Source organism: Oncorhynchus mykiss, chromosome 18 (genome assembly GCF_057628025.1).
Source record: "Oncorhynchus mykiss isolate SJ-2025 chromosome 18, ASM5762802v1, whole genome shotgun sequence".
NCBI lineage: Eukaryota > Metazoa > Chordata > Actinopteri > Salmoniformes > Salmonidae > Oncorhynchus > Oncorhynchus mykiss.
The window spans coordinates 63,077,085-63,099,955 of record NC_143039.1 but is presented as its reverse complement, the minus strand read 5'-3'; the positions used below and the strand labels follow the sequence as shown (position 1 = coordinate 63,099,955).

The window sequence follows — 22,871 nt, the reverse complement described above, 5'->3', positions numbered from 1 at the left end:
GACTTTCCTCAAACTTGTGTGATTATTGATTTTGATTAAGTTGTTCACATCAGAGGCCTAATTATAAACTCTTTTAATTTGACTTTGTAATACTGTGACCACCCCCTGCTGAGTCTCCTGTTCACTCATTAAAATTAACATGAACACTATCACACAGACTGGATACGGTCACCAGCCTCACGTCTTTACACTGTGGGGCGTCTGGATGCACAAATATACATGAATGCACATGCGGGCACACACACTCTCTACATGATCACTCTCTCTTTCACACGCACACACGCGCACGCTCACGCACGCACAAGCACACACACACACACACACACACACACACACACACACACACACACACACACACACACACACACACACACACACACACACACACACACACACTTCTGTCATCTCCCCTACTGTCACAGACAAAGAGATATTAACAACAAACAGAAACTTCGTGCCAGGGTTCACACAGAAAAAACACGTCAGCTGGAGCATTAAAAATACATTTCTCCACTGGACTATATGTCCATTAATATTATCAGGTTTCAGGTAAGACCCAAATGCAGACTTTGTTGATGTAACAATGTTTATTACAGCAACAGGGTCAGGCAAACGACAGATCAAGGCAGGCAGAGGTCGATCAACCAGAGTAGTGGGCAACGGTACAGCACGGCAGGCAGACTCAGGGTCAGGCAGAGAGGTCAGGCAGATAGGCTCAGAGTCAGGACAGGCAAGGGTTAAAACCAGGAGGGCAAGAAAATGAGAGGCTGGGGAAAAGCAGGAACCTTGACTTGACTAACAAGACGAATTGGCAACAGACAAACTGAGAACACAGGTATAAGTACCCAGATGATAATGGGGAAGATGGGTGACACCTGGAGGGGGGTGGAAGTAAGCACAAGGACAGGTGAAACAGATCAGGGCGTGACAAATGTTTTTAGCATACCATACATTACCAGTCAAAAGTTTTAGAACACCTACTCATTCAAGGGTTTTTCTTTATTTGTACTATTGTCTTCACTGTAGAGTAATGGTGAAGACTTCAAAACTATGAAATTACCGTAATGGAATCATGTAGTAACCAAAAAGGTGTTCAAAAAAAATATGCAAATAGCCACCCATTGCCTTGATGACAGCTTTTTACACACTTGGAATTCTCTCAACCAGCTTCACCTGGAGTACTTTTCCAACAGTCTTGAAGGAGTTCCCAATATGCTGAACACTTGATGGCTGCTTTTTCTTCACTCTGGAGTCTGACTCATCCCAAAACATCTCAATTTGGTTGAGGTTGGCAGATTGTGGAGGCCAGGTCATCTGATGCAGCACTCCATCACTCTCCTTCTTCATCAAATAGCCCTTATAAGACCTGGAAGTGTGTTGGGTCATTGTCCAGTTGAAAAGCAAATGATAGTCCCACTAAGCCCAAAGCAGTTGGGATGGCGCAGAATGCTGTGGTAGACATGCTGGTTAATGGTGCCTTGAATTCTAAATAAATCACAGACAGTGTCACCAGCAAAGCACCGCCACACCATAACACCTCCTCCTCCATGCTTTACGGTGGGAAATACACATGTGGAGATCATCCGTTCACCCACACCGCGTCTCACATGGTTGGAACCAAAATTCTCCAATTTGGACTCCAGACCAAAGGACACATTTCCACCGGTCTAATGTCCATTGCTCGTGTTTCTAGGCCCAAGCAAGACTTCTTCTTATTGGTGTCCTTTAGAAGTGGTTTCTTTGCAAAAAATTTGACCGTGAAGGCCTGATTAACACAGTCTCCTCTGAACAGTTGATGTTGAGATGTGTTACTTGAACTCTATGAAGCATTTATTTGGGCTGCAATTTCTGAGGCTGGTAATTCTAATGAACTTATCCTCTGCAGCAGAGGTAACGCCGGGTCTTCCAATCATGTGAAGGTCCTCATGGGAGCCAGTTTCTTTATAAAGATTAATGGTTTTTGCGACTGCACTTTCAAAGTTCTTAAAATTTTCCGTATAGACTGACCTTCATGTCTTAAATGAATGACTGTCATTTCTCTTTGCTTCTTTGAGCTGTTCTTGCCATAATATGGACTTGGTCTTTTACCAAATAGAGCTGTCTTCTGTATACACCCCCTACCATGTCACAACACAACTAATTGGCTCAAACGCATTCATTAAAACGTCTTAGGGCTAGGCCCTTTTTTCTCAATTTCCACCTGAACGGCGTGCCCAAAGTAAACTGCCTGTTGCTCAGCCCCTGAAGCCAGGATATGAATATAATTGGTACCATTGGAAATAAAACACTTTGAAGTTTGTAGAAATGTTAACATAATGTGGGAGAATATAACACAAAAAATATGGTTGGAGAAAATCCAAAGAAAATCAACCGGAAATGTTTATTTTGATGAGAGACCATCCTCTTTCAATGGCAAGTATAAGGGCATACTGAAAATGTGCACCCAGGGTTCAATTCCTATTGCTTCCACAGGGTGTCAGTAGTCTATGTTCAAGGTTTCAGGCTTGTAACTTGTCACGTGCCATGAAGACAGGATGCACCTGCTAAAATCTGTTTCCTATTGAAAATACATCTTTCCGTAAGAAATATTATAGTTTGATTACATTTTAGGGTATCTGAGGAGTGTATCGAAACGTATTTTGACTTGTTGAAACAACGTTTAGGGGTAGATTTTCGGAATCCTTTCTCTGCATGTTGAACGAGTGGATTACTCAAATTGATGGCGCCAACTAAACAGACTTTTTGGGATATAAAGAAGGATTTTATCTAACAAAATGACACTACATGTTTTAGCTGGGACCCTTTTGAATGACAAATCAGAGGAAGATTTTCAAGAAGTAAGTGAATATTTAATCGCTATTTGTGAATTTATGAAACCTGTGCCGGTGGAAAAATATTTTGATGTGCGGCGCCGTCCTCAAACAATCGCATGGAATGTTAGCGCTGAAATAGCTACTGTAAATCGGATAGTGCAGTTAGATTAACAAAAATGTAAGTTTTCTACTGATATCAGACACTTATATGTACCTAAATGTTTAATATCCATACTTTTATGATTATTTATTTGAATCTGGTAGCATTGCCTTTAAATTATTTAACTTGGGTCAAACATTTCGGGTAGCCTTTAACCCATTCTTCCTGACAGAGCTGGTGTAACGGAGTCAGGTTTGTAGGCATTCAGACCCATTTGCGACCAAGCTTTCACTTCCTGACTGATGTCTTGAGATGTTGCTTCAATATATCCACAATATTTTCCTGGCTCATGATGCCATCTATTTTGTGAAGTGCACCAGTCCCTCCTGCAGCAAAGCACCCCCACAATATGATGCTGGCACCCCCATGCTTCACGGTTGGGATGGTGTTCTTCGGCTTGCAAGCCTCCCCCTTTCTATTTTTGTTTCATCAGACCAGAGGACATTTCTCCAAAAACTACAATATTTTTCCCCATGTGCAGTTGCAAACCGTAGTCTGGCTTTTTTATGGCGGTTTTGGAGAAGTGGCTTCTTCCTTGCTGTGCAGCCTTTCAGGTTATGTCGATATAGGACTCATTTTACTGTGGATATAGACACTTTTGTACCTGTTTCCTCCAGCATCTTCAAAAGGTCGTTTGCTGTTGTTCTTGGAATGATTTGCACTTTTCACACCAAAGTACGTTCATCTCTAGGAGACAGAACGTGTCTCCTTTCTGAGCGGTATGACGACCGCGTGGTCCCATGGTGTTTAACTTGCATGCAATTGTTTGTACAAATGAATGTGGTACCTTCAGGCATTTGGAAATTGCTCCCAAGGCTGAACCAGACTTGTGAAGGTCTACAATTTATTTTCTGAGATCTTGGCTGATTTCTTTTGATTTTCCCATGATGTCAAGCAAAGATGCACTTAGTTTGAAGGTAGGCCTTGAAATACATCCACAGGTACACCTCCAATTGACTCAAATTATGTCAATTAGCCTATCAGAAGCTTCTAAAGCCATGACATAATTTTCTGGAATTTTCCAAGTTGTTTAACAAGAATTTTGTGGAGTGGTTGAAAAAATAGTTTTAATGACTCCAACCTAAGTGTATGTAAACGTCCGACTTCAACTGTAGATAAACTACCGCAGAGGCTAATGTGACTGTGTTCTATTTGTGACCAGCTCAATGTGGTCATATGTAGCAAAATTTTAAACTGTGTTTTTTACATTGGATAAAAGTAGATACTCAGAGCTTGAAAATGGTATATCATTCACTACCGTAAAGAAACAATGAGGTGAGTAAATCTGCTTTGAAAGTTGATAAACTTGTAACCTCACTTTAGATAAAATGGCTCTTGAATGTTTTGGTAAACTTCCCGAAGAGCTCTTCTTTGTCTACACAATTTAGCATCATTCTCACCCTCTTTTAAGCCTTGTGTAGTCTTAACATTCTGTTTTCTCCCCTTGTCCTAAGAGTAAGAAATATCGCGCTTTCACTAAACCCTTAAAGTTGGAGTACAACCCCAAGAACGCCATCCCAACCGTGAAGCAGGGAGGTGGAAACATCATTCTTTGGGGTTACTTTTCTGCAAAGGGGACAGGATGACTGCACCGTATTGAGGGGAGGATGGATGGGGCCATGTATCGCGAGATTTTGGCCAACACCTCCTTCCCTCAGTAAGAGCATTGGAGATGGGTCGTGGCTGGGTCTTCCAGCATGACAACGACCCGAAACACACAGCCAGGGCAACTAAGGAGTGGCTCCGTAAGAAGCATCTCAAGGTCCTGGAGTGGCCTAGCTAGTCTCCAGACCTGAACCCAATAGAAAATCTTTGGAGGGAGCTGAAAGTCCGTATTGCCCAGCGACAGCCCCGAAACCTGAAGGATTTGGAGAAGGTGTGTATGGAGGAGTGGACCAAAATCCCTGCTGCAGTGTGTGCAAACCTGGTCAAGAACTTCAGGAAACGTATGATCTCTGTAATTGCAATTGCAACTCACAGTTGAAGTATACCTATGATAAAAATTACAGACCTCTACATGCTTTGTAAGTCGGAAAACCTGCAAAATCGGCAGTTTATCAAATACTTGTTCTCCCCACTGTATAAATCAATCAACTCTAATTAGCACATGTAGGACAGTATGCAAGTGTCTGTGCATGGACTTTACAGATGTATTTCTCACATGTGCAGCACATAGTATTTGTTAAAGTCCTTCTTTGGGGGACATAGTTGGCATATCCTCCTCTTGCCTGCCCAAGCTGCAGCCTCAGGTGGATCAGGACAAGATTCAGCCCCCTGAACAGCTTTCACAAGCGCTGTAGATGCTGCTGTGTGGGGGAGGTGTTCCCTTCTTTGAATGTGTGAGGTTTACAAGTTCCTTTCCCAGCTGCTCCAGGAACACCCTTTTCTTGTTCCGCTTATTAGGCATCCAGGTAGGGTTGATCTTGTTCCATATCACAAAGGCATTGTATGAGGACACATTATTGATTTTATGGAAGATGACCAGGGTCCAGTGGGCAGTCATCCTCCTGTAGCTGTATGTTCCAATCCCCTTGTCCAGGCTGTCCAGGCCTCCTTTGTTGTGGTTGTAGTCCAGGATGATGGCTGGCTTCCTGTCCTCACAATCACTGATCTCAGTCGTTTTGTGCAGTGTGTTCAGGAGGACCACATTCTTGTTCCTCTTTGGGAGGTAAGAAACTAGAGTGGTGGTGGGGGTGAAGGCAAACTTTGATGAGAAGGTCTCTCTTCCCCTTGTTGCAAGGAGTGCAGGGGGGGGAGCTCAGGCGTGTTCCTTCTAACTGTGCCAACCATGGTGATCTTCCTCTTCAGAAGCTGCTGTGTGTGTTCATAAGAGGTGAATAAATTGTCACACGTTACATTGTGACCACTCAGTCCATTTGTCACATCAAGTACAACACGCATCCCTTGGTTCTTCTCCGGGCCTCCACTGGTCAGCTTCCCTGTGCAGACTTGCATCATCCAAGCGTAGATGGATTGTGCATCACAGGCCACTCACATCTTGATGCCATACTTTGCTGGGTTGCTGGGCATATACTTCCCAGCGAGAAAGTGGAAAAAACTTTCAGTGGCATCTTGGCACGGAAAATCGCATCCCAGAGAATACATGTAGCCTTGCCTTAGGAAACATGCATGAGATTATCAGCCGTTCCGGACAACTGTGTGATCACGCTCTCCGCAGCCGATGTGAGTAAGACCTTTAAACAGGTCAACATTCACAAGGCCGCTGGGCCAGACGGATTACCAGGACGCTTACTCCTAGCATGCTCTGACCAACTGGCAAGTGTCTTCACTGACATTTTCAACCTCTCCCTGTCGGAGTCTGTAATACCAACATGTTTTAAGCAGACCACCAAAGACCCTGTGACCAAGAACACTAAGGTAACCTGCCTAAATGACTACTCACGTATGTTGCCATGAAATGCTTTGAAAGGTTGGTCATGGCTTACATCAACACCATTATCTCAGAAACCCTAGACCCACTCCAATATGCATATCGCACCAACAGATCCACAGATGATGCAATCTCTATTGCACTCCACACTGCCCTTTCCAACATGGACAAAAGGGACACTTTGTGAGAATGCTATTCATTGATGACAGCACAGCATTCAACACCACAGTGCTCTCAAAGCCCATCACTAAGCTAAGGACCCTGGGACTAAACACCTCCCTCTGCAACTGGATCCTGGACTTCCTGACGGACCGCCCCCAGGTGGTAAGGGTAGGTAACAACACATCTGTCTCGCTGATCCTCAACACGGGGTCCCTTAGGAGTGCGTGCTCAGTCCCTTCCAATACTCCCTGTTCACTCATGACTGCATGGCCAGGCACGACTCCAACACCATCAATATGTTTGCTGATGACACAACAGTGGTAGGCCTGACATCCAATAACAACAAGACAGCCTATGGTGAGGTCAGAGTCCTGACCATGTGGTGCAAGGACAACAATGATGATTGTTGACTACAGGAAAAAGAGCACCGAGCACACCCCTTATTCTCATCGACGGGGCTGTAGTGGAGCAGGTTGAGAGCTTCAAGTTATTTGCCGTCCACATCACCAACAAACAACATGGTCCAAGCACACCAAGACAATCGTGAAGAGGGCACGACAAAATCTATCCCCCCTCAGGAGACTGAAAAGATTTGGAATGGGTCCTCAGATCCTCAAAAGGTTCTACAGCTACACCATCGAGAGCTTCCTAACGAGTTGCATCACTGCCTGGTATGGCAACTACTCCGCCTACGACCGCAAGGCACTACAGAGGGTAGTGTGTACGGCCCAGTACACTGGCCAAGCTTCCTGCCATCCAGGACCTCTATACCAGGCGGTGTCAGAGGAAGGTCCTAAAAATTGTCAAAGATTCCAGCCACCCTAGTCATAGACTGTTCGGCATGCGGTAGACCGCACGGCATGCGGTACCAGAGCGCAAGTCTATGTCCAAGAGTCTCTCAACAGCTTCTACCCCCAAGTCATAAGACTCCCGAACATCTAATATCTAATCAAATGGCACCCCAAGACTATTTTCATTTCATATTGTTGGTTAAGGGCTTGTAAGTAAGCATTTCACTGTAAGTTCTTCACCTGTTGTATATGACAAATATATATATTTTTTTGGGGGGGGGGAACTAGCTTCAGTCTTACTGTATAACTAAAGCCTCTTAGAACTACCCATCCCGGATCCGGGAGAATTGTCATCACCAACACTAATTAGCATAGCGCAACGGTCAAAAAATATTACTAGAAAATATTCATATTCATGAAATCACAAGTGAAATATAGTGAAACACAGCTTAGCCTTTTGTTAATCACCGTGTCATCACAGATTTTGAAATTATGCTTTACAGCCAAAGCAAGACAAGCGTTTGTGTAAGTTTATCGATAGCCTAGCATAGCATTATGTCCAGCTAGCAGCAGGAAGCTTGGTCACGAAAATCAGAAAAGCAATCATATTAAATCGTTTACCTTTGATGAGCTTCGGATGTTTTCACTCACGAGACTCCCAGTTAGACAGCAAATATTCCTTTTGTTCCATAAAGATAATTTTTATAGCCGAAATAGCTCAGTTTCTTGTCCACGTTTTGTTGAGAAATCCACAAGAAATTGCGGTCACGACAACGCCGAAAACAACTCAAAATTAGATCCATAATATCGACAGAAACATGGCAAACGTTTTTTATAATCAATCCTCAAGGTGTTTTTCAAATATCTATTCGATCAACCGGGACAATTGGCTTTTCAGTAGGAGCGAGAGGAACATTGGCCGCCTTTGTCTATTAGGCACAAATCACTCTGAGAGCCACCACTGATGCAATGTTGTCATCCACGCTCATTTTTCAAAATAAAAGCCTGAAACTATGTCTAGTGGCTGTAGACACATTAGGGAAGCCATAGAAAAAGGAATCTGGTTGATATCCCTTTCAATGATCAATAGGGATGCATAGGAATGCAGAGGTTTCAAAAATAAGAGTCACTTCTTGATTGGATTTTTCTCAGGCTTTCGCCTGGAATATCAGTTCTGTTATACTCACAGACAATATTTTTACAGTTTTGGAAACTTTAGAGTGTTTTCTATCCTAAGCTGTCAATTATATGCATATTCTAGCATCTTGTCCTGAGAAATAGCCCGTTTACTTTGGGAACGTTATTTTTCCAAAAATGAAAATAGTGCCCCTAGTTTCAAGAGGTTTTAAAGTAATTTGTTGGCAAGTAAACATGTTTCAGTATAAATGTCACTCCCTGATCTGTTTCACCTGTCTTTGTGATTGTCTCCACCCACCTCCAGGTGTCAGCCGTTTTCCCCATTAGTCCCTAGGTATTTATTCCGGTGTTCCCTGTTTGTCTGTTGTCAGTTCGTCTTGTCAAGTCAACCAGTGTGTTTTTCTGTGTTCCTGCTTTTTCTTATCTCTCTTTTGCTAGTCTTCCAGGTTTTGACCCTTGCCTGCATTGACTCTGAACCCTCCTGCCTGACCATAATGCCTGCCCTGACCTCAAATCTGCCTGCCTGCCACTCTGTACCTCCTGGACTCTGACCTTGTTATAATCTTTTGCCTGTCCACGACCATGCCCTATCTAGCCTGCCCCTTGGATTGTAATAAATATCAGAGACTCGAACCATCTGCCTCCCGTGTCAGCATCTGAGTTTCGCCCTGTGCCGTTATAGTAACAATAGATTAGACTGTCAATATAGCACATAAGTAAACCTGTCTTTTAATGAAGACATGTATTTGCTCTGGAGACCTTGGTGAGTTTATACAGTAGTATGCAGAAACAGTTATGGCAATGTATGACATATACATTGACATTCAAAAGTTTTCATCCCCCTTGGCATTTTTCCTATTTTGTTGTCTCACAACCTGGGATTAAAATGTATATTTGGGGGGTTTGTATCATTTGATTTACACAACATGCCTACCACCTTGAAGATGCTAAATATCTTTTGTGAAACAGCAAGAAATAAGACAAAGACACCACTTGAGTGTGCATAACTATTCACCCCCCCCCCCCCCACCCCCCCCAAAGTCAATACTTTGTAGTCAATACTCTGTAGAGACACCTTTTGCAGCAATAACAGCTGCAAGTCTCTTGGGGTATGTCTCCATAAGCTTGGCACATCTAGCCACTGGCATTTTTGCCCATTCTTCAAAGGAAACTGCTCCGGCTCCTTCGAGTTGGATGGGTTCCGCTTGTGTACAGCAATCTTTAAGTCATACCACAGATTCTAAAATGGATTGATGTCTGGGCTATGATGAGGCCATTACAAGACATTTAAATGTTTTTGTCATGTATTGTCATGTTGTGTGTTTCTGTCCTTTCCCTTCACCCTGTCTCCTTCTGCTGGTCGTTGTTAGGTTACCTTTTCTCCCCCTCTTTCCCCCAGCTGTGCCTTGTCTCCTCCTAACTACCCATTCACCCCGTTTCCCACCTGTTCCCTTTTTCCCTCTGATTAGGTCCCTATATCTCTCTCTGTTTTTGTTCCTGTCCTTGTCGGATTCTTGTTTGTTGTGTTTCATGCCTGAGCCAGACTATCGTCATGTTTGCTGTAACCTTGTCCTGTCCTGTCGGAATCTGCCGGTCTATCTGAGCCTACCTATGTTTGGTTATTAAAGAAGCTCTGTTTAAGTTAGTTCGCTTTTGGGTCCTCATTCACTCACCGTAACAGAAGAATCCGACCAAGAATGGACCCAGCGACTTCGGATCCTCTCCACTCAGCCGTCGAGATCCAGGGAGCGATGCTAGGCAGACACGAGCAGGAATTGTCTGCTGCTCGACATGCCGTTGAGACCCTGGCCACCCAAGTCTCCAACCTCACAGAACAGGTTCACCATCTCCGCCTCGATCCACCGGCCACTTCCAGGGCTTTCGAATCTCCGGAGCCCAGAATCATTAACCCTGCCGTGTTACTCTGGGGAGCCCACTGAATGCCGCTCGTTCCTCACCCAGTGTGATATTGTGTTTTCTCTCCAGCCCAACACTTACGCCAGGAGCACTGCTCGTGTCGCCTACGTCATATCTCTCCTTACTGGACGGGCTCGTGAGTGGGGCACGGCAATCTGGGAGGCAAGGGCTGAGTGTACTAACCAGTATCAGGACTTTAAGGAGGAGATGATACGGGTTTTTGATCGATCTGTTTTTGGGGAGGAGGCTTCCAGGGCCCTGTCTTCCCTATGTCAAGGCAATCGATCCATAACAGACTACTCTATTGAGTTTCGCACTCTTGCTGCCTCCAGTGGCTGGAACGAGCCGGCTTTGCTCGCTCGTCTTCTGGAGGGTCTCCGCGCAGAGGTAAAGGATGAGATTCTCTCCCGGGAGGTTCCTTCCAGCGTGGATTCCTTGATTGAACTCGCTATTCGCATTGAGCGACGGGTTGATCTTCGTCACCGAGCTCGTGGAAAGGAGCTCGCGTTCTCCGTTGCCCCCCTCTCCGCATCACTACCATCTTCCTCTGCCGGCTCGGGAGCTGAGCCTATGCAGCTGGGAGGTATCCGCATCTCGACTAAGGAGAGGGAACGGAGAATCACCAACCGCCTCTGTCTCTATTGCGGTTCTGCTGGTCATTTTGTCACTTCATGTCCAGTAAAAGCCAGAGCTCATCAGTAAGCGGAGGGCTACTGGTGAGCGCTACTACTCCTGTCTCTCCTTCAAGATCCTGCACTACCTTGTCGGTCCATCTACGCTGGACCGGTTCGTCAGCTTCCTGCAGTGCCTTAATAGACTCTGGGGCGGAGGGCTGTTTTATGGACGAGACCTGGGCTCGGGAACATGACATTCCTCTCAGACAGTTAAGGGAGTCCACGGCCTTGTTCGCCCTGGATGGTAGTCCTCTCCCCAGGATTCAGCGTGAGACGCTACCTTTAACCCTCACTGTTTCTGGTAATCATAGCGAAACCATTTCTTTTTTGATTTTTCGTTCACCTTTTACACCTGTTGTTTTGGGCCATCCCTGGCTAGTTTGTCATAATCCTTCCATTAATTGGTCTAGTAATTCTATCCTCTCCTGGAACGTCTCTTGTCATGTGAAATGTTTAATGTCTGCTATCCCTCCTGTTTCCTCTGTCTCTTCTTCACAGGAGGAGCCTGGTGATTTGACAGGGGTGCCGGAGGAATATCACGATCTGCGCACGGTGTTCAGTCGGTCCAGGGCCACCTCTCTTCCTCCACACCGGTCGTATGATTGTAGTATTGATCTCCTTCCGGGAACCACTCCCCCCCGGGGTAGACTATACTCTCTGTCGGCTCCCGAACGTAAGGCTCTCGAGGATTATTTGTCTGTAGCTCTTGACGCCGGTACCATAGTCCCCTCCTCCTCTCCCGCCGGAGCGGGGTTTTTTTTTGTCAAGAAGAAGGACGGGTCTCTGCGCCCCTGCATAGATTATCGAGGGCTGAATGACATAACAGTTAAGAATCGTTATCCGCTTCCTCTTATGTCCTCAGCCTTCGAGATCCTGCAGGGAGCCAGGTTTTTCACTAAGTTGGACCTTCGTAACGCTTACCATCTCGTGCGCATCAGGGAGGGGGACGAGTGGAAGACGGCGTTTAACACTCCGTTAGGGCACTTTGAATACCGGGTTCTTCCTTTCGGCCTCGCTAACGCTCCAGCTGTCTTTCAGGCATTAGTCAATGATGTCCTGAGAGACATGCTGAACATCTTTGTTTTCGTTTACCTTGACGATATCCTGATTTTTTCACCGTCACTCCAGATTCATCTTCAGCAAGTTCGATGTGTCCTCCAGCGCCTTTTAGAGAATTGTCTTTTTGTGAAGGCTGAGAAGTGCACTTTTCATGCCTCCTCCGTCACATTTCTCGGTTCTGTTATTTCCGCTGAAGGCATTAAGATGGATCCCGCTAAGGTCCAAGCTGTCATCGATTGGCCCGCCCCTAAGTCACGCGTCGAGCTGCAGCGCTTTCTCGGCTTCGCGAACTTCTATCGTCGTTTCATCCGTAATTTCGGTCAGGTGGCAGCTCCTCTCACAGCCCTTACTTCTGTCAAGACGTGCTTTAAGTGGTCCGTTTCCGCCCAGGGAGCTTTTGATCTCCTCAAGAATCGTTTTACATCCGCTCCTATCCTTGTTACACCTGACGTCTCTAGACAGTTCGTTGTCGAGGTTGACGCGTCAGAGGTGGGCGTGGGAGCCATTCTTTCTCAGCGCTCCCTCTCTGACGACAAGGTCCACCCATGCGCGTATTTTTCTCATCGCCTGTCCCCGTCGGAACGTAACTATGATGTGGGAAACCGCGAACTGCTCGCCATCCGGTTAGCCCTAGGCGAATGGCGACAGTGGTTGGAGGGGGCGATCGTTCCTTTTGTCGTTTGGACTGACCATAGGAACCTTGAGTACATCCGTTCTGCCAAACGACTTAATGCGCGTCAGGCGCGTTGGGCGCTGTTTTTCGCTCGTTTCGAGTTCGTGATTTCTTATCGTCCGGGCTCTAAGAACACCAAGCCTGATGCTTTATCTCGTCTCTTCAGATCTTCAGTAGCCTCCACTGACCCCGAGGGGATTCTCCCTGAGGGGCGTGTTGTCGGGTTGACTGTCTGGGGAATTGAGAGGCAGGTAAAGCAAGCGCTCACTCACACTCCGTCGCCGCGCGCTTGTCCTAGGAACCTTCTTTTCGTTCCCGTTCCTACTCGTCTGGCCGTTCTTCAGTGGGCTCACTCTACCAAGTTAGCCGGCCACCCTGGCGTTCGGGGTACGCTTGCTTCCATTCGCCAGCGTTTTTGGTGGCCCACCCGGGAGCATGACACGCGTCGTTTCGTGGCTGCTTGTTCGGTCTGCGCGCAGACTAAGTCCGGTAACTCCCCTCCTGCCGGCCGTCTCAGGCCGCTTCCCATTCCCTCTCGACCGTGGTCTCACATCGCCTTAGATTTTGTCACCGGACTGCCTTCGTCAGCGGGGAAGACTGTTATTCTTACGGTTGTCGATAGGTTCTCTAAGGCGGCTCATTTCATTCCCCTTGCTAAGCTTCCTTCTGCTAAAGAGACGGCACAAATCATCATCGAGAATGTTTTCAGAATTCATGGCCTTCCGTCAGACGTCGTTTCGGACAGAGGTCCGCAATTCATGTCTCAATTTTGGAGGGAGTTTTGCCGTTTGATTGGGGCTTCCGTCAGTCTCTCTTCCGGCTTTCACCCCCAGTCTAACGGTCAAGCAGAACGGGCCAATCAGACTATTGGTCGCATCTTACGCAGTCTTTCTTTTCGCAACCCTGCGTCTTGGTCAGAACAGCTCCCCTGGGCAGAATACGCCCACAACTCGCTTCCTTCGTCTGCGACCGGGCTATCTCCTTTTCAGAGTAGCCTCGGGTACCAGCCTCCGCTGTTCTCATCTCAGTTCGCCGAGTCCAGCGTCCCCTCCGCTCAGGCTTTTGTCCAACGTTGCGAGCGCACCTGGAAGAGGGTCAGGTCTGCACTTTGCCGTTATAGGACGCAGACTGTGAGGGCTGCTAATAAGCGTAGAACTAAGAGTCCTAGATATTGTCGCGGTCAGAGAGTTTGGCTCTCCACTCAGAACCTTCCCCTTAAGACGGCTTCTCGCAAGTTGACCCCGCGGTTCATTGGTCCGTTCCGTATTTCTCGGGTCATTAATCCTGTCGCAGTTCGACTTCTTCTTCCGCGATACCTTCGTCGCGTCCACCCGGTCTTCCATGTCTCCTGTATTAAGCCCGTTCTTCGCGCCCCCGCTCGTCTCCCCCCCCCCCCCCCATCCTTGTCGAGGGCGCACCCATCTACAGGGTCCGCAGGATTTTGGACATGCGTCCTCGGGGCCGTGGTCACCAGTACCTCGTTGATTGGGAGGGGTACGGTCCTGAGGAGAGGAGTTGGGTTCCCTCTCGGGACGTGCTGGACCGTGCGCTGATCGAGGATTTCCTCCGTTGCCGCCAGGTTTCCTCCTCGAGTGCGCCAGGAGGCGCTCGGTGAGTGGGGGGGTACTGTCATGTATTGTCATGTTGTGTGTTTCTGTCCTTTCCCTTCACCCTGTCTCCTTCTGCTGGTCGTTGTTAGGTTACCTTTTCTCCCCCTCTTTCCCCCAGCTGTGCCTTGTCTCCTCCTAACTACCCATTCACCCCGTTTCCCACCTGTTCCCTTTTTCCCTCTGATTAGGTCCCTATATCTCTCTCTGTTTTTGTTCCTGTCCTTGTCGGATTCTTGTTTGTTGTGTTTCATGCCTGAGCCAGACTATCGTCATGTTTGCTGTAACCTTGTCCTGTCGGAATCTGCCGGTCTATCTGAGCCTACCTATGTTTGGTTATTAAAGAAGCTCTGTTTAAGTTAGTTCGCTTTTGGGTCCTCATTCACTCACCGTAACAGTTTTCCCTTAAACCACTTGAGTGTTGCTTTAGCAGTATGCTTAGGGTCATTGTCCTGCTGGGAGGTGAACCTCCATCCCAGTCACAAATCACTGGAAGACAGAAACAGGTTTCCCTCAAGAATTTCTCTGTATTTAGCACCATCATCCCTTCAATTCTGACCAGTTTCTCAGTCCCTACCGACGAAATACATGGTCTTCTCGAGGTGTTGTGTTTGCGACATACATAGCATTCTCCTTGATGGCCTAAAAGCTCAATTTTAGTCTCATCTGTTGATGGCCTAAAAGCTCAATTTTAGTCTCATCTGACCAGAGTACCTTCTTCCATATCTTTGGGAACTCTCCCACATGCCTTTTTTTCTGGCCACTCTTCCATAAAGTCCAGCTCTGTGGACTGTATGGCTTGAAGTGGTCCTATGTACAGAAACTCCAATCTCCGCTGTGGAGCTTTGCAGCTCCTTCAGGGTTATCCTTGGTCTCTTTGTTGCCTCTCTCATTAATGCAACCGCTGTGTCAGATTTCAAAAAACTTTATGGAAAAAGCAAACCATGCCATAATCTGAGCACGGCGCTCAGAGACCAAAACAGCCAAAGAGATATCTGCCATGTTGTGGAGTCAACATTAGTCAGAAATAGCATCATAAATACTTAGGAAGTGCAAAAACAGATACTGTATATTGGAATGGCAATGAGTTGAAAAACTACAAACCTCAGATTTCCCACTTCCTGGTTGGATGTTTCTCAGGTTTTCGCCTGCCATATGATATCTGTGATACTCACAGACATCATTCAAACAGTTTTAGAAACTTCATAGTGTTTTCTATCCAAATATACTAATTATTTGCATATTCTAGCTTTTATGGCTGAGTAGCAGGTAGTTTACTCTGGGCACCTTATTCATCCAAGCTGCTCAATACTGCCCCCCAGTCACCAAGAAGTTTTAATGACTCCAACCTAAGTGTATGTAAACTTTCGACTTTAACTGTAAATAAACATAGAGTCATATAGGTCTAGATGGCAGCATTGTGTTTCACCTGTTTCCTTCTCAACTCAACTTCCAGATTTTCCATCACCCGCTTCAAAGTTCTAAACAACCAAATATTGCAGATTCAGTCTTCCCAGCCTGGTGCAAGTCTACAATGTTGTTTCTGGTGTCCTTTGACAGCTCTTTGGTCTTGGCCATAGTGGAGTTTGGAGTGTGACTGTTTGAGGTTGTGGACAGGTGTCTTTTATACTGATAACAAGTTCAAACAGGTGCCATTAATACAGGTAACGAGTGGAGGACAGAGGAGCCTCACACGTCTGTGAGAGCCAGAAATCTTGCTTGTTTGTAGGTGACCAAATACTTATTTTACACCATAATTTGCAAATAAATTCATTAACAATCCTACAATGTGATTTTCTGGATTTTTTTTCTCATTTTGTCTGTCATAGTTGGAGTGTACCTATGATGAAAATTACAGGCCTCTCTCATCTTTTTAAGTGAGAGAACTTGCACAATTGGTGGCTGACTATACTTTTTTGCCCTACTGTATATAGAGTACAGGGAATATAATCAATATGGGGAAGTGCTGTTCCATCCAAGTTTCTGTAAAATGAATTTAAAAAATATACCACACACACACAGTATTGCCAATGTGTACTTTACACATTTCATTACAGATTATATTTTTATATATTGCAAATAAAATAAGAACATTTAAAACTTGGGTTATTCTGTATACCTAGACTTTGTTTTAGCTTTTCCTGTTTTATTCGCCATAATTTAAATATGTAAACTTGTTGAAAATGCTATTGAATATGTACTGCTATGCGTAACACGCGTGGCTCCGTCAAGTAGGATTTGCAATGGCGAATGAACCTCTTTTACGCCAGAGTTTACGACAAAGGCTGGTCTTTGAACGTATAACCATTACATATAGCCATTTACCTCAGCTCATTGGCTATCTTCCTAGATTTCAAGATGATCAGTGGTCATTGGGTGAAAATACAGTCAATCAACAATAGACCGGTCCTACCATTGTTGCGCAATGAGGTCATTGATTGGTGTCTTCAAATCGGTTTGTTTCGGTCAATACGTCCCGGGAAAAGAACCATCATGTATGGTTGTGTTAGTAACAACCAGAGGATTGCAATGAAACCAACCATGACTGGATAAATGTTTGTTTAGTGTGTGTAAATACCACGAACGCTTCTTCCAAAGTTGAATGAGACGGAAATCACGACGCAAGCGGTTTACAAATGTTTCGTGTTAGGCTATAAAAACGGATGTTATCAAACAAAACTAACATTCACTGTGTAGTTAGGACACTTGTCATTGCCACCAGAGGAAGATCTTCAATGGTAAGCGATTTATTTTATTGTTATTTCTGACTTTCGTGACGCTAATGCTTGGTTGGAAAATGCTAGTGACACGTGTGTGTGGGGCGCCGTCCTCAGAAAATAGCATGTTTGCTTTAGCAGTAAACCTTTTTGAAATCTGACAAAGCGGCTGGATTAATAAGACGTTCATCTTATAAATGATGTAAGATACATGTATTTACGAGAATGTTTACTATAACAAATGGTGTATTTAGAATGTTAGCTCTCTGCAGTTTCACCGGATGTTGGCCTGGTGGGATGTGAGCGTCTCCCCTATCCTAGAGGAGTTAAACAGCTTGGAAAATTCCAGAAAATTATGTCATGGCTTTAGAAGCTTCTGATAGGCTAATTGACATAATCGGAGTTAATTGGAGGTGTACATGTTGATGTTTTTCAAGGCCTACCTTCAAAGTCAGTGCATCTTTGCTTGACATCATGGGAAAATCAAAAGAAATCAGCCAAGATCTCAGAGAAAAAATGGTAGACCTCCACAAGTCTGGAACATCCTTGGGAGCAATTTCCAAATGCCTGAAGGTACCACATTCATCTGTACAACAATAGTACGCAAGTATAAACACCATGGGACCACTCAGCCTTCAAAACACGCAGGAAGGAGACGCGTTCTGTCTCCTAGAGATGAACGTACTTTGGTGCAAAAAGTGCAAATCAATCCCAGAACAACAGCAAAGGACCTTGTGAAGATGCTGAAGGAAACAGGTACAAAGTATCTATATCCACAGTAAAACAAGTCCTATATCAACATAACCTGAAAGGCCGCTCAACAAGGAAGAAGCCACTGCTCCAAAACCGCAATAAAAAAGCAAACTATGGTTTGCAACTGCACATGGGGACAAAGATCGTACTTTTTGGAGAAATGTCCTCCGGTCTGATGAAACAAAAATAGAACTGTTTGGCCATAATGAACATTGTTAGGTTTGGAGGGAAAAGGCTTGCAAGCCGAGGAACATCATGACAACCATGATGCATGGGGGTGGCAGCATCACGTGATGGGGGTGCTTTGCTGCAGGATGAACTGGTGCACTTCACAAAATAGATGGCATTATGAGCCAGGAAAATATTGTGGATATATTGAAACAACATCTCAAGACATCAGCCAGGAAGTTAAAGCTTGGTCGCAAATGGGTCTTCCAAACTGACAATGACCCCAAAGCATACTTCCAAAGTTGTGGCAAAAGGGCTTAAGGACAACAAAGTCAAGGTATTGGAGTGGCCATCACAAAGCCCTGACCTCAATCCCATAGAACATTGAACACTGAACACTGAACACACACACACACACACACACACACACACACACACACACACACACACACACACACACACACACACACACACACACACACACACACACACACACTCGGCAGCAAATTCTATTTCCTCCACTACTCCTGTTTTCTCTTCTCCTACACCTTCATCTGGGCCTCCGCTAGACAGAAGCTTCTGGTTTCTTACTTCCTACACCTTCATCTGGGCCTCCAACAAACAGCAGGTCTTGAGGAGGCCAGGAGAGAACAGGTCTGGTGTTCAGTGCGTGTGTGTGTGTGTGTGTGTGTGTGTGTGTGTGTGTGTGTGTGTGTGTGTTCAGTGAGCCAGCCTTGTGGAGCAGATAAAAGAGCAGAGGGTTACTAGAAAGTCATTGTTCTGTCTGTGAAATGTCATCTGTGAGTGGTTGCCGACTGTCTAGATTTGTCGATTCTCAACATCATCCTACAGTGCACCTAACGACTCTCTAAGAGGGGAAGTGTGGCACACACACACACACCACCACCCACAGTAACTTTTAGTAGGTCAACCCCCAGGGTAGTTTTTACTTTTCTCAGGTACGTTAATGCAACAAGTTCTCAACCAATTTCCGAAAAATCTCCACCTCATTACTAAAGAAAAAATCTAAAGAAAGACAAATAAATCTGTAATTAATGGAAATATCGTATTTAATTGATGACTAAAATTGAAATCATGTCTCTTATTTTCTTCAGGAAAGAGTACAAGTAGAGAAGAAATGTAAATAGTAGGAAAAAAGTAAATTACAAATGTTTTCCCCTTACTTCTCTACCCTTTCTCTCCCTGTCTCTCTGATACCAGTCCTTGTTCTAAGAACACCTGGAATCCCATGGTGGCCCAGACTTTCTAGCTACCTGCCAGAAGTTACTTATAATCATAGAATTCCGTAGTGCTCCAAACAATTGGCCTGCTTTGTTCCTAGAACTCCTGGTATTCCGTGGCGGCCTGAAATTTCAGCCCTGGCATTTCTCAGCATTGTGCGCCTGTCTCTTCCAATCAGCTGTTTGCCTGAGGGCTGAGGCACACTAGTGATCTAATAAAGTAATACATCTTCTTATCAAAGATGCTTTGGGGGGACACTTGAGAGACAGAGAAAGAAACAGAGAGAAAGAAACAGGGAGAGAGAGAAAGATACAATACTTTGGTTAAAACGTTGATCCATCTCCGTTTGTCTTTCGGGGGTCTCTTGCCACTCAAGGGATGTTCATTTAATCATAGTGCTGTGGGCTAGGGAGACCTGAGGTATGTGTATGGCCTGCGGGTAAGATCACACAGGGCAGGTATCAGAGACAGATGGGGGCCAGGGGGGTAGTCGCTAGTATCTGTTAGCCCACATAGACAGAGACAGGAGCAAGTTAGCATTATATAGCGTAGCTCTACCTAATGGCACTGAATGTGCCAGGGGTACCCACATGACAAAATATTACAGTTTACTATAGAATAATACAGTACTTACTATAGAGTTATGTAGTAAACTGTAGAATACTGTAGAATACAATACCACACACTGTAGTATTCCTCAATCATGTGTATCACTTAAAATATATTAAGTATTGTAAGGATCTGGGTGTAGCTGGTGCAGAGGAGTCAGGCGCAGGACAGCAGAGATGAGTAACACAAGGAACTTTACTCAGAATATCAAAATACATGAAGTAACACCAGGCCCACAAACAACGAATCGAACTTACAATAAACAAACACGCACAAAAACCATGGGGAAAACAGAGGGTTAAATAATGCACATGTAATTGGGGAATTGAAACCAGGTGTGTAAAACAAAGACAAAACAAATGGAAGATGAAAAGTGGATTGGCGATGGCTAGAAGGCCGGTGACGTCGACCGCCGAACGTCGCCAGAACAAGGAGAGGGACCGACTTCGGCGTGACAAGTATATTAAAGAATACTGTAGTAAATACTACGGTAATGTCTGTTAAAACACTACATTCTGCAAAACACTTTTTTTTATTATAGTAAATACTACTTTATTTAATTTGTATACAGTGCCTTCAGAAAGTATTCACTACCCTTGGTTTTTTCCACATTTTGTTGTGTTACAGCCTGAATTTAAATGGATTACATTTCGAATTTGTGTCACTGTGCTACATACAATAGGAAACATTTCTAAAAAATAATGTTTTCACTTTGTCATTGTGAGGTATTGTGTGTAGATGGATAAGAAAAAAATATTTTATACATTTTGAATTCAGGCTGTAACAACAAAAATAAATCATGTGGTATGAATACTTTCTGAAGTCCTGGATACCCTTGTCATTCCCCTCTCCCATATGTCATTTTGTGCCACCCATAAGTATAGACCATACAGGTTATAGAAACGAGTAGAAGCTCAGACCTATCCATTCAGACCCCAGTCCTACCTCCCTACCTACCTACAGGTTATGGAACATTTGCTCTTTTAATATTTCTCCAGTCGGTTTCCTCAAGGAGAAAGCCTCCACTTCTATGTCAAAGATAATAAAACAAAACACTGGTAAATACTACAGTATTCTAGTACTTACTACAAAACACTACATTGAATACTTCTGTAAAGTATGCAAATACACTATAGTGAATGCTAAAGTATATACATGTAGTAATAGAGTATTTAGACCATAGTATAATAACTACTTTTTTAAATGGGTATATAAAAAGGCAATGACAGATATGTGATAGCAAATCCATTAGGATTATCTTCCATAGCTCCCATAAGGATGACAAGCACACACACTCACTTCTCCAAGTCTGACATATATGGTGCACAAACATGTACAGCAGTCATCCATGGCTAATATTTACATACCTACATAAATACATACACAGGTACAGACATATTGTATAAACCCATAGGAAGACCAATACTGATACTGTATGTCTATCAATATTATTGGGATATTGAATGATCTATCTATCTGTATTTCTGCTTGGCTTAGTATATGACAATGACAGTCTGTCTGTGGAAAAAGGAAAATGTACTGTAGTATTGCAAAATTACCACAGAACAATTTGGTGCATGCCTCTTTCAAATGATGCAAGACAACAGCAGTCATCTCAATCCATCCATTTCAATTTCAGTACTGGAATTAGAGGATGGGAAAATCAATATGCTTCGCCGGGAGAGAAACAGCTAAACAATAAGAAGTAATGAGAACCTGTCAAAGTAATAATTCAAGTAATTATGTGTGTTAACATATGCATACCTCCAACACACTAATCCCTGCCCTGAGTCCTGAATAACAACTACTGTTCATGAAAACAGGAAAATAAGATCTTCACCGAAAATGTAGTACTTACTTGTGTTTTGATGGTTCTGTCATTGTGTCAATAGGAGCTCACCCATGAGGTAAACTTAGTAACATAGCTTCTATTTAAAAAAAAATGACTTACGCACTGTAAATAAATACACAATGTAGCATTAGCATTGGGCAGATTATGGCAACTTTAGTCCTGGAGGGCCTGGGGGTGAGCAGGCTGTTGTCCCAACCTTGTTCTAACATACCTTCTTTAACTAACTAGACCTGATTTTTAAATTCAGACAAAACAGAGTTAAATAATCTTCATAAATAATTGCAGCGGCAGCTACTGATTGGCTGAATTCCCAGGGTGCGAGAGGGTTGGAGTTGTCAACAAAGCAGCATGACATAAATAGTATGGCAAGTTTTGAATACCAGTAGTTTCTTTGAGAAGACATATGCTCAGTATCATTACAAACAGTAACCAGCCAAGTAGAAGAGTTACACGGCAGGGTAGCCTAGTGGTTAGAGCGTTGGACTAGTAACCGGAAGGTTGCAAGTTCAAACCCCCGAGCTGTACAAGGTACAAATCTGTTGTTCTGCCCCTAAACAGGCAGTTAACCCACTGTTCCTAGGCCGTCATTGAAAATAAGAATTTGTTCTTAACTGATCTTGCCTAGTTAAATAAAGGTAAAATAAAACACAAGTCAGAAATAGAGATACAATTAATCACTTACCTTTGATGATCTTAATATGATTGCACTCAGAAGACATTCATTTATTCAATAAATGTTCCCTTTGTTCGATAAAGTCTCTCTTCATATCCAAAAACCTCCGTTTTGTTCGCTTGTTTTCTTCAGTAATCCACAGGCTCAAACGCAGTCACAACAGGCAGACAAAAAAATTAAAATTGTATCTGTAAAGTTCTTAGAAACATGTCAAACGATGTTTATATTCAATCCTCAGGTTGGTTTTAGCCTAAATAATTGATAACATTTCAATAATGTCGTCAATATAAATGGTGAACAAGAAAGGCACTCTCTCGGTCCCGCGCATGAAAAAGCTCTGTGACACGGTAGGTTCCACTCATTCAGACTGGTTTTACTCCATGATTTTTCAGAACACAAGCCTGAAACAATTTCAAAAGACTGTTGACATCTAGTGGAGCGCATAGGAACAACAATTTAAGTCCTAAGTCAAT

At 44.3% G+C, this 22,871-nt stretch overlaps 1 non-coding gene across 1 annotated transcript; it reads left to right on the top strand.

The window, feature by feature from the left end:
* Nucleotides 1-20,842: 20,842 nt before the first annotated feature.
* Nucleotides 20,843-20,897, top strand: LOC149975617 (U7 small nuclear RNA). The gene has a single exon (XR_016488654.1). It is a non-coding gene; the product is annotated as a U7 small nuclear RNA (small nuclear RNA).
* The last annotated feature ends 1,974 nt before the right edge of the window (nt 20,898-22,871 follow it).